This window comes from Tamandua tetradactyla, chromosome 7 (assembly GCF_023851605.1).
Source record: "Tamandua tetradactyla isolate mTamTet1 chromosome 7, mTamTet1.pri, whole genome shotgun sequence".
NCBI classification, from domain to species: Eukaryota; Metazoa; Chordata; class Mammalia; order Pilosa; family Myrmecophagidae; genus Tamandua; species Tamandua tetradactyla.
The window spans coordinates 170370784-170383519 of record NC_135333.1 but is presented as its reverse complement, the minus strand read 5'-3'; the positions used below and the strand labels follow the sequence as shown (position 1 = coordinate 170383519).

The 12736-nt window shown below is 45.4% G+C and overlaps 1 long non-coding RNA gene across 1 annotated transcript; it reads right to left on the bottom strand.

Annotated features, from left to right (window-relative positions):
* Positions 1 to 214: 214 nt before the first annotated feature.
* Positions 215 to 3233, bottom strand: LOC143690312 (uncharacterized). Its single transcript, XR_013179129.1, has 3 exons — positions 3099 to 3233; positions 2549 to 2659; positions 215 to 424 (listed from the first exon to the last, which is right to left on the bottom strand). It is a non-coding gene; the product is annotated as an uncharacterized LOC143690312 (long non-coding RNA).
* Between the last annotated feature and the right edge of the window lie 9503 nt (positions 3234 to 12736).

Sequence of the window (12736 nt, the reverse complement as noted above, 5' to 3'; positions counted from 1 at the left end):
TTAGTGTGTCCAAGGTTGTAAGCCTGGCTCTCACTTTTCCCAGATGTTTTTGGGAACCAACTCAATCTCTCTAAGCCTCAGCATCCTCATCCGCAAGAGGAGATGCTCTGCCAGGATGCAATCCAAGGTCCCTTCCCCATCAGCAGTTCCCCGAGTCTGATGGAGAGGTGAGTGGAGCAGCTGTGCAGGTCCATTGTGGATCTCCACAGGCCTGTGTAGAGGGACCCTGCCCTTGGCTTAATGCTCTGTTATCAGGGTCTTGAAATACTTCATTTTGAATAGGGGGCCTGCATTTTCATGTTGCATTTGGCCCTGCAGTTAGGTAGCCAGTTCTGTCCATTAATTCAGACAACGTGCTGTCATCCTGACAGATGACTGGAATTCTTTTCCTGGGCACTGCTGACACCGGAGCAGTGACTTCAACCTGTATGGGTAAGGAATGACCTGCTTAGAGGGTTTATGACATACCCTATATCAAACAGTCAGCTGTACACTAGGACAGCACACAAGGGAATCCCTAGCTGTTTAGAACTTTTGTTCTGCCAATTCACACATTCAATTGTTCTGGCACCAGCTGGAATAGGTTGTCCAAACTGCATTCAACTCTTGTAAAAAAAAAATAGCCTCAAAATAGGACAACCCATTTAATGCCATGTGCTGCTATAATAGGTTAATTGGGTGTGAAATATTCACAGCAGGCTCCCGACAAAAGTTACAATCAAAAAAATGAAGTTTATTATTGTCCAATAGTGCTATTTTATGTCCAATGTGAATTTAATTCCCAAAGATTGCTTAAAGATTATTAATAGGTTGAACAAAGGACACATCTGGGGACATGACCCATTTATGTTTGGAAAGGCCCCTGTCTATTTGGGAAATTCAGCTAATAGCTCAACGGTAAGCTTCATTTCTCCAGTTGAGATGGAGCTACTTTCACGGGAAAGGCATGTGTTCAGAGCTTCACAGTGGCCACGAAGATGTGTGAACACTGTTCTTTTGTGTTTCTGTAAGACCCTTTTCAGGGATGGGTATAAGCTATGACTGTGGAGCAGACCCAGCTATGATGAAAATTCAGGTGCTTTCAGACAAAGGAGTCAATCAGGCACTGAGAACATCAGTCTTCACACGTACAGCAGGCGTTTATTAAGTACCTACTACTCAGAGTCTTTCTACACCTTTTAAAGAATTCCCTAATCGGACATGTCCAATAAATGGTCTCTCTCCTGAGCTCTCAAAGTACCCTGTGCTCACACTTCTCAAAGCACTTTTTATTCTTTATTGCAACTGTTTATTTCCTTAGCTGTCTCCCTCACTAGTTTTTAAGTTCCTTGAAGGCAAGTACTGTGTTGCTTTTTTAAAAACCCCATACCTCTAGCGTTTAGCACAGACTGAAGCTCATTGTAAGTGCTCAATAAATCCCTATAGGTAAATAAAGAATGGATGGCATACACTGCCCAAATATCCCTAAAGAGTGGGAGAAGGATCAAAGGAGAAGGGGGAGTTGTATCAGAGAATATAGGATTTAACAAACGAGCATGTCCTGCTGAATCATCTGGATATTTCATTTCTGTCTCAAGTACCTTACAGCAGCTAGAAGGAAACACCTGCAATGGTGGAACTGTAACCCATACCATATTTTGGCACTTATTCTAAAGCTACTTTCTAACATGTACTTGGAAGTTTATTGCTTTTTTGCATATAGGCCATATTTCACAATAAAAAATGTTTAAAAAAAGAATGAATGGCATATAATATATGAAGGGCCCTGACAAATTGATAAGAAAAAGGCTAACAATCCAAAAGGAAAATGGATATGGCATATGAAAAGACTGCTCACAGAAAAAGAGGTATATGTCACACATATAAAAAGACATCTGAACAATCACAAAAAGAAACAATAAACAACATAAAAGAAAACAGAAATGTCTGTTCAATGCATAAAAGGACATTCAAAGTCAATCATAGTAAGAGAAATACAAGTTAAAACTATGCTCAGTGGGCGGTGTGACAGTGGCTCAGTGGCAGAGTTCTTGCCTGCCACGCGGGAGACCCGGGTTCGATTCCCGGTGCCTGCACATGCAAAAAAAGGAAAAAACAAAAACCATACTGAAATATCATTTTCACCTTTTCGAAGGGCAAGGAGAAAAAGAAGTTCGCTAGCACTTTGTGCCAGCAAGGGTGAAGAAGCAGCTGCCTTCCCATATTGCTGGTGGGGATGAAAATTGGTACAATCTCTAAGAAGGGCAATTCATCAATACATATCCAAATTGCAAATGTTCACAACTTTTGAGCTGTCAATCCCACTCCCAGGAGTTTGTCCTAAAAGATATCTGTACATATGGTATGAAATGATGTTTGAACACAGAGTTAAATTCACCTGGTATGCTCCAGAAATGCTCTCCTGGTTGTGAAAATATTGAAATGCTTACTTATTTGCGGATAAATTACTGCTGTCCCCAATCCACTCAATATCCCACTGCCACCCTGCCATCCAGCCTCTAGAGGAGCAGCTCAGGCCCTGCCGCGGTGGAAACTTCAGAGGTAGTACCTGATTCTGCAGGGCCTCGGGACACGATTGTCCTGGCTGGCCGGTGCCCCTGCTGCCACGGTCGTTAGCGCTCGGACATCTCTCCTGTGTTCAAGGTCCTTCGCTGCAGCACTGAAAGCCACAGAAAAATTTAGGAAACAGCCTAATCAATAGCGAACTCTTACTGGTGACTTACCATGTGCTCTGAGTACGTTATACATCGATCAATATATGTAATTAACGACCCCATGTAGGAGGTACGACTGTAATTCCCATCTTACAGATGAGAAAATTGAAGCACAGAGAAGTTAAGTAAGTTTCCCAAGAACACACTGATAATAATTGTTTGAGCCAAAATTCTATCAAGTCGTCGGATCCCAAAGCCTCCACTCCTCATGCAAATTTCCTTCAGGAGGGGATTTTTAAAAGAAAGTGGGTTATGTCTACAGGGTGGGATGTCATACAGTTATAAATAAAGGCGAAGAAGCCCTCTATAAGCACGTATGGAATGTTATCTAAGCTGTACAACTAATCAAAAAGAAAAGTATAGGAAAATGTGTGAACAAGTTACCTGGTTGGTGAGACACACACACGGATAAGCTCACAAATGGGGCATGTGCACACAGGCTGTCTCTTGTCTCTGGAAGGATGTATAAGCTGGTAGCATTCACTTCTTGCCTCTGGGGGACAAGGGATTAAGAAACATTCTGCCATGTGTGCCTTTTATGCTTTTGAAATTTTATACCATGTGTCTGTATTGCTTATTTTTAAGAAATCAAATACTCTTTTCTCTAATGACATGGCATTTACAAAAACTCTGAGGCAAAAGTAAAAAGATACAACCTCCAGATGGGTTCCTGGTCCAGATAAATCCTGAAACCTGGAGGGTCCAGCCTCTCCAGAACATCAGATAGTTCCATCCCCTACCCCATATTAGTGACAGACCCTTCCAATATCAAAAACTTAGAATTCCCATAGCCCAAACAACCCCAGTGAGAGGTATGGAAAGATCAAAGGTGATGGTGGAATTATACATAGAAGATAGGATTTAACAAATGAATATGAATGCTGAAGCATTAAATTGACATTTCTTTTAGGATTCCAATATGTTAGAGCAGCTAGAAGTAAAAAACCTAAAATTGTGAAATTGTAACCCATTCCAAACTCTGAAATATGTTCTACAACTAATTGTGGAGCTGTGCTGGGAAATGTATATATGTTATCATTCACAAAGAAAGAAGGAAAAAAAGTCGATTGTGATGATAAAAAAGTACTTAAGCCCTCTAGCCTCCTGTATTCTGGAGCAGCTAGAAGGAAAAATCTGAGAGGATCGTATGGTAGCCCATGACAAACTCTGGGGTCTGTCCTGTAACCACTTTTTGAAGAGTGCTTTGAAAACTATTGCTTTTTTATTTCTTTGCTTTGTATCTATGTTATACTATACAATAAAAAAGGTTTTTAAGAAAGTAAAAGGAGCTGAGAGAGACACAGAAAACCATTGCAGTGATGGGAGAGGGACAGGACTGGACACTTGTCGTTAGCAGGGAGGACGGGACTCGACACTTGTCGTTAGCAGGGAGGACGGGCCTCGGCACTCCTTGTGTTAGCAGGGAGGACGGGACTCGACACTCCTTGTGTTAGCAGGGAGGACAGGACTCGACACTCCTTGTGTTAGTAGGGAGGACGGGACTCGACACTCCTTGTGTTAGCAGGGAGGACGGGACTCGACACTTGTCGTTAGCAGGGAGGACGGGACTCGACACTTGTCATTAGCAGGAAGGACGGGATCGACACTTGTCGTTAGCAGGGAGGACGGGCCTCGACACTCCTTGTGTTAGCAGGGAGGACGGGACTCGACACTCGTCGTTAGCAGGGAGGACAGGACTCGACACTTGTCGTTAGCAGGGAGGACGGACTCGACACTTGTCGTTAGAAGGGAGGACGAACTCTACACTCCTTGTCGTTAGCAGGGAGGACGAACTCTACACTCCTTGTCGTTAGCAGGGAGGACGGGACTCCACACTCCTTGTGTTAGCAGGGAGGACGGACTCGACACTTGTCGTTAGAAGGGAGGACGAACTCTACACTCCTTGTCGTTAGCAGGGAGGACGGGACTCGACACTTGTCGTTAGCAGGGAGGACAGGACTCGACACTCCTTGTGTTAGCAGGGAGGACGGGACTCGACACTCCTTGTCGTTAGCAGGGAGGACGGGACTCGACACTTGTCGTTAGCAGGGAGGACGGGACTCGACACATGTCGTTAGCAGGGAGGACGGGACTCGACACTCCTTGTCGTTAGCAGGGAGGACGGGACTCGACACTTGTCGTTAGCAGGGAGGACGGGACCATGTGGGCAGAGCCTTGAAGACGGGGAAGTCGCGGGCGTGGAAGGATGGAAGAGGGCATTCCAAGGGGAGAGGAGAGTTAAGGGGCTGCCAGGACGTTTTTAGATCCTGAGTCACAAGCAGATGAAGGCTGCCGGGACCTGCACGGAAGCTCCCATGTTAGGGGCTGCAGAGGAATGTAAACCAGAGGTGCCTGAACCGCGCCCGACGCTCAGGTTCAGAACTGGCAAGGGTGTGAGCCTGGAGCCATCACCAAAGAACTGGGCAAGAAACCAGGACATAATTGAAGGGTTGGGGGCAAACAGGGCTGAGGAAAATGGTTCAAGGAGTTGCGATTGTTGATTCTGCAGGAGGACGCTTACCGTCCCCTACTCGGTGATGCGCCATCGTCAGTGCGACGGTGACCAGCTGCTCTCTGCCACCACGAAGGATGACGAGGAAAGGCTTCCTCGTCAGCAGGAGCAATTAATCAGATTCAGAGAAAACCCCTCTGTAGGAGAAAATGAAGCTGTTAAATAGCAAGGGAGCAGATTCTGAGGAAAGGTGGAGTGTTGCTCCCGCCCTCTAGGCCAGGCTGGGTGCACACAGAAACCTGGGTTTGAATTCCCAGCTTGAGACCTGACCCACTGTTGGCTGGTGCCCCAGAGCTCGGAAAGCATGAGGGACCCTAAGAGCTGCGGGAGGCACATGGGACCCTAAGAGCTGCAGGAGGAACATGGGACCCTAAGAGCTGCAGGCGGCAGGAGGGACCCTAAGAGCTGCAGGCGGCAGGTGTGACCCTAAGAGCTGCAGGCGGCAGGCGGGACCCTAAGAGCTGCAGGCGGCACGTGGGGCCCTAAGGACTGCGCTTGCAGCTGCTGGCCGGGCTGTTTCCGCGTTCTCCACCGGCCTGAGGCTCCTCTGTGCATCCGTAGAAATGGGCTGCCACGCCCGACAGCTTACCTTCCCGTGAAGTTTAACCCAGGCCCTCGAGGCGTTTGGTTAGCAGATCCGCCTTACACAGGCTGGCTGGGGGCCAGCGAGCGCCGCATCCCTGGTTAGCGTGACCGCCCGCCCTGCCCTGCACTGGCCTCTCCCTGCACGGGGGGCGGCGGGCAGGCGGGCAGGTGGGTGCTGCCCAGGATACCTGGAGCTCCGCGAGCCGGGCAGGGGGAGAGGCCAGGGCTCGCCCGCACCCACCCGGACCCTGCTGGGGGAGAGCCCGCAGCAGTCCCAGAGCTGCCGCGGGAAGGGGTGTTCCAAGAGGCGTCCACTTAAAATGCAGAGAATAATGGCGTATTTTACGGAAAAAGTCCATTTCAAATGGTAAAACTACAAAAAATAGCGAAGTGTTCTGTTTCCTGAAAGAGTGCATTTTGGATGTTAACCAATTAATGTGAAAGATTCCATTCTCTAAGACAAATGGAAGAAATCTTACCGTAGTTTAAAAGAAATTGCCAGATGTCACTAACAGCACTGAGTTATAGGTTGAAATGGGACTAAAGGGGGAAATTTTAGGCTATGTATTTATTACTAGAATAAAAATAAAGATGAAATAACCCTAGGACTGTACAACACCGTCAGCCCTAATGTAAACCATTAACAGTACAATTATAATAATATTCGAATATGCATATAAGAGCAAGGTGTTAACAGTGGGGGAGGGGAGCAGTATACGAAAACTATTTTCAGCATGCATTTTCTGTAAAGCTACAACTTCTCTAATAAACCTAATAATAATAGTAAATAATAAAAATTACATCATTAGAAGGGTTGGTCACTTCATCATAAGCATACATGGTACAGGCTCTCTTGAAACTGACAGTCATAATTTCTAGCTTTGATCCGAAATGACCTATATACAGACACTTCATCTTTTGCTTCTGATCCTGTTTATGGCTTTTTTTTTAAATAAGGAAAACTTCATTTACTAGTAGCAAATCACAGTTTGCGAAAATCAGAGGCAAACTGATATAAATCTAGCGATGTGTACAATGATAATTTCTCTGTTTTCACTAAGCTAAATTCCCAGGAGCTTCCGAACACTTTTAGGTGTATGGAACCTGGCATCTAGTTGTGTTCATTCCACTTAAGCACAGTTTAAAGTGATTTTTTTTTCCCCAGTTGTCCATTTTTCCCTGGATCCTGTTCTTACTGTGGCTATTAAGCAAGATATAAATGAACTGAAAATGTGTGCGTGGTTTCCCTCTACCCTCGGGTCTCCCTCCGAAACAGCCACCATCCTAAAGCAGGTGGACAGAGCTTTCGTATTTCCTTTCCTTAGCCACACACACTCAGGTGACATGCACCCCCACCTGAGAAGGAAGGAGACGCTCCTGGAAGAGCGTGTGCTGGAAACCTGAGAATGGGGAAGGAAGAGAAGAGATTGGGACTTTTAGACTTTTTAATACCACCACCCTCCCAACATAATTCAAAATAGAAGCAATACTAATTCATTTAATTAGTAAAAGGAAAATCCAATTAAATTTCCATTTCCCCTTTTTATCTGTAAAGTGATTTTTTTTGGAATATCGAAACTTTTCAAAAGTTTCCCTGAGCATCTGCATGTCTGTGTACACACCTGTCTTGCTAGTGTCCTAATTGACCTCTATTCTGCCTTTGGGTTCAGCTGGCTGTCGGTGCTGAGGGCTAGAGAAAGAGGGAAGCTGTCCCTCAGACTGGGAAGAGGGCTAGGTCAGTGAGCACTGCCGCCCCACCCTGCCTGTGCTCGTGGGAGAAGTTCAGGAGCAGCAGCTCCAAGGGGCTTCTGGAAGGACTGAACTCAGAGGGCACCTAAGTCTCGCCACGCGAGGTGCAGAAAGCAAGGAGCTGCGGGGCCCGTCCGGCTAGGCCAGCAGGAATCCCGGTGGTGAGCACTCTGGGTGCGGCTGCGTGGTTGGCAAAGCAGAGACCAGTGTGAGAGCTTGACAACCCAATAGTGACCAAGGTTTCATTTCTTGCCACCTTGGCAGAGTGGCAAATAGGATTATTTCTCAGTAACTTGAGTTTCTGGCTGAGATTTAAACCTGCTCACTCCTTGGTGGCACTTCTGCAATTATGGCAGAACTTTCCATACAATAGTCTGTGGATTTGGGGTGCAGGCCTTCTAGAGCGCCAGGTGAACTTCCTCCCAGTCCAGCCCAGCCTACTGGAGCTGCATCTTGGGTGAGAGTTTCGAGGTTGGTGACTTACAAGCAGGACTGAGACAAGAGGCAAGTGATTCTTGAATATCTGTGCTGATATCTGGGGTTTTATGTTTCAGAAATAAGCGCACACTCCCACTGCAGTGATTCGTCATCATCCATTATATGGGGATGCTGTAAGCCCAGGTGACACGCTGGGGAGGCACATCTCGCCACAGAGTGATGAATTAAGATGTCGTCAGCCCATCGCTCTTTCCTGTCTCTAGGGAAAGGAAAGGAGGTGCGTCTGTGTCAGCTTTATGGATCAGATAACATGGATGAAGCAGAACGGAGCGGATGCTTTGTTATTTTATCAAAGCGTTATCCCTCCCTCCTCAGACTGCCACTATATTTATCAAAGAGGATTAGATTATCCTCAGAACTAAACCCAGCATCATTTTATAAAGAAAGCTAGATCCATGACTCATTGGGTTTTAATTATAGGTTTAGTTTATTTAAACACTTCCTCTTTAATTTTCTTTCTCTAAAGAAAATTCTAGGAATTGTCTCCTATCTACCTCTGAGTATTGAATACCTAGCTTTCTATTTTTTTTCTTAATTTTTCAAATTCAGTTCTGAACTCCACTCTCTACGAATCTCTTTGGCAATGTCTTCTCTGTGAATCTGTAGCCGATCAAATCCGAGCGGCCATGGGCTTTTTTCAGTAATGGGTAATTTGTTAAAGTATTGCTTTTATAGCATAACATTACACCTCTATCAGCTTTTCCAGAAAATATGAGACCAAATCAGCATCTAACTGTGAGTACAATATTGAAAAAGCAAAGCACTATTATCTACATGATAAAATGAGCAGAAGGTGTCAATGGCAACCACATATGAAGTCCAAAGCTATACGAAAGTCCAGGAGGGCTTCTTCTCCCCCCTAAAGTGTAAAGAAAGCACGCGAGAGAAGGGGAATCTGGAGCCAATAGTGATAGGAAAGGAGCCTGAGAACAATGGCTGGACGGGTGAGGGGCAGGGTGGGATCAGCCTCAGCCCAGCAAGGCCAGCCGTCGGTGGGGTGGGGGTGGGGGTGGGTCGGGGCCTCTCCCTTCACCGTCCAGCATCCCTGCACACCTGTCTCGATCACCCATTCCCCACCTGTCCACGGAGCCCTGTGCGGGGCGTGCATTAGAGCACAAGGCCAAAGCGTTTCCCGTCTTCAGAAAGCAGGTTGTCTGGTAAATGGGAAACCTACTTCGTGAGAGAAAGCAAAGGGAAAAAATGGGTACAAGTATAAAATACCTGAAGGGAAGTGAGGTAAACCTTAAGTCCATGGCTGCAAATAGAGGAGTCAAAGAAAATGCGATGGTCATCATCACACCTTTTCATACACTTACTCTATATGTTTGCTTCCTTCTTTGCAACTGAAGAAGGGGCCTGCTTAAATCCAAGGGCTAGGAAGTCCAGACAGCGGGCTCTGAGTCACGGCCCACCTGGCTCCTGAGCCTGGCTCTCACTTGCGACACACCCACCCTTTCCCGACGCAGTGACTCTCCTCTGGGTGGAGGGCTCTCCCTCTGCCAGGACTCCAGAGTGATCTCGTGTCTGCTGGGCAGAGGACACAGCTATGCTCCAGCGGTTCAGGCATCAGAACCACAAGTAGTGCCCCCGAGGCAGTGCCCTTCTCCCTGCCCGGCCCACAGTACCTACAACGGGCCCATTTGTCCGTCCCCCACAATGGCACCTGTTAGCGGTGCAGCTGAGTGCCCCGTCCCTTCACCCTGCTGGCGTTCCTGGAAGAAGACCTAGCGCGGGAGCTGGCTGTGAGAAGGCAGGAGTACTTCCTCCCTCCCACGTGCAGGAAGGAATGGAAGCTCTTTAGTTGTAGGAGCTGTTCTTAGTGGCCTTGGGATCTGTCCCTGGGTTTAGCTTCCTGCTTTGCACACAGCCCAGATGTCTGCCAATATAAGAAGGGGGTGGGGTGGGGGGAGAAGAGAAGCGGGGAGCAAATAGAAGTGCAAAGTACAAGTAGATCTGGGACTTGGTCAACCCATCCACGAGTCTCTCATGGCAGTTTCCATCACTCAGGTCAGGTCTTTGGGAGTTTCTATTTTCTGTCTGTCAAATCGCAGGGTTCTACAATCTCTGGGCTCAATTTTTTGCATCACATTAGCACGACAAAACGAGACATGCCTAGAGCAAATTAGCTTAGAAATGCTTCATCAAGTGAAAGTGTAAGGATTTCCCATCAGTGTTTCAAAGGCCACTAGGCAAAAGTTTTCACAAATAAATCATTTCTGTATCTTCTGAAATACTGCAGTTGACGACACTGTCATTTCTATTTCCCCTGCTCTTAAAGTCCGTGCAATAAATTGTTCAGCTAAACTAGATTAATTTGCTCCTGCCTCCAGAATGACTTTTTTCTTTTTCTTTTTCTTCTTCTTTTTTACTGTAGTAACATATATACAACTTCACATTTCCCATTTTAACCACTTTTAGGTGTATGACTCAGGGATATTAGTTACTTTCAGAGTATGGGGCCAAGCCACCGTCCTTTACCCACACCTTTTCACCACCCCCAAACAGAAACTGTATGCATTAAGCAACCACTCCCCATCTCTTCACCCCATTCCTTTTTATTTTTATTGTACTGCTTTTTAAAATATATGTTTATGATAATGTACTTTATCACATATTGGTTTTGGAGGTACACAGGAGAGTATAAATGTAAATAATAAATAAAATAGTTTTATTGTAAAACTGATAGAATCTGGGACACAAGGTAGCATAGTAACTAAGTGCACAGGGTTTGGAAATCTCACAGACTCTGGGTTCAAATCCGAGTTCTTTTCCACCAGCAGTGAAAACTAAGACAAATTACGTTTCTGAGCCTCAGTTTCCCCTTCTGCAAATGGAGTTTAATTCCCACCCCTCAAAAAGTCTTTATAAAGTTAAATTAAGATAATGTCTATAAAGCACCTGACACTGCCTGGCACATAGTAAATGTTTAATACTCACTATTTAGGATTCAAGTGGGTAAGTATATGATAAATAATCCTATCCATCCATAGTGATTCTTGATGTGCGTTGAGCCACGGATAATAAATGGACAATTTTTTTTTTTGAACTCTAAAAGTTAAATTAATTTTGAGCTGTTTCCCTTTGGTCCTTTCTGAGATTCTTGGCAATGTTCCTTCACCTCTTGTTGTTGAGCCCGCTTGTCTAATTATAAACTAAATGTTGGCTTGTTAGCAGGAAAGATTTTCTCAGGCTCTGTCCTGTAAACAATACCAGAGAAATCACAGATGCTTTGAAAACTGGAAGGACGCTCCCAGTCTTGCAGTTTTTTTCATCTTGAGGACCCCACAAATAAGCCTGACTTTGAGGTTGTGGTTTTGCCATCCACAAGCAAAGGACGTGAAGGCATCCTCTCCCATCACCTGCATCACGTGCTGCTGTAATTGTTTATGCCCACGTCTGCTCAGGCACAGGAAACTCCACGGTGCCTGGAGGTATATCATTCCCCTCTGTCCCTATTCCAAGGCCAGTGACAGGCACATAGAAGGCGTTCAATAAATAGCTGTTGAACTGGTGGATGGACCAATCAATTAATGAAAAGCTACATGGAAGCAGGGACCATAGTCAGTGAATATGTTGACATGCGTTTCCTTCATAGCAGCTATCAAAGTGGACAAATGAATGAATACCATTTAGCTGAGTCCTCTTGGGAAACAAATAACTTTTTAAATAATAGCAAATTAAACATAATTTTCTAGTTTAACTCACAAAATAATAACTTTTAACTACCTCAAGGTCAATTTTAAGAAAATTTTCCAAAACCACGTCTAGCGTTTAAGTTTGGACTTCTTCATGACTAATTTGTCACCAAAATTCTTGACCAAATCTTGGTTACATTCTCCTAGTGTTCTGATGTGGAATCTCGATGTCGGGTTTTCTCTTTCAGTCATAGAGGAAGCCGGACAGAGAGGGATGGACAGACTCCCTGAGTTCAGACTAAGTTTAGCAAAGCCCACTGTTAGAGCCTAGGTGGTCCTCTTCTTAGGACTTAGGCATCTCAGGCAGACGGATGAAAGAGACCTTCGAGGACTTCATTCACTATTAAAACCCAGGAGACCCTTGGAAAATAATTCTCCCAAAGCTGTGTTCCAGGACAATGAGCCAGAGTGAGGCTGAGGGGTGTTTCTTAGTATTTCCATGTGTGGATGCTTCCCTTTCTTGAGTGCTCTGCCTGCCATACGTGATACTGGCTCATACATGAAACCCAGCCCCTCTCCTGGATTTCCACGCACAAACCCATATAGAAAACCCAGTTCCACCGAGCTTTCTTTGTGTGGCAAACAATGAAAGTTTGGGGGATCCAGACCTCTGTTAAGTAGCTTGGGATCCCTCCCTCTCCTCTTTGCTGGAAAAAAAAAATCCCAGTACTCTCATTTGCCTGTGAAGAGAACTATTCAAACTCCTTTTCGTCTACCTTCTATTTCTAATCTTTGCTCAGCTGCTTGTAGTTTCAAGGACTCATAAAAGTATTTCCCTATACAAAACGTATCTCCCTTCCTGAGAGGAATTCCATGTGCTTGTTAAAGAATTACTTTTGCCACCTGAGCAGAGACTCTTACTACTTTCCTAGTCTCTATTCTCCTTTTGTTGGCTTAGAAGTAGAAATTTGAGCTGGGTATATGGACATTCAGAATAAAGAGCGTCTTTCTCAGCCTAGACAGAACCATGCACTGAATTCTGG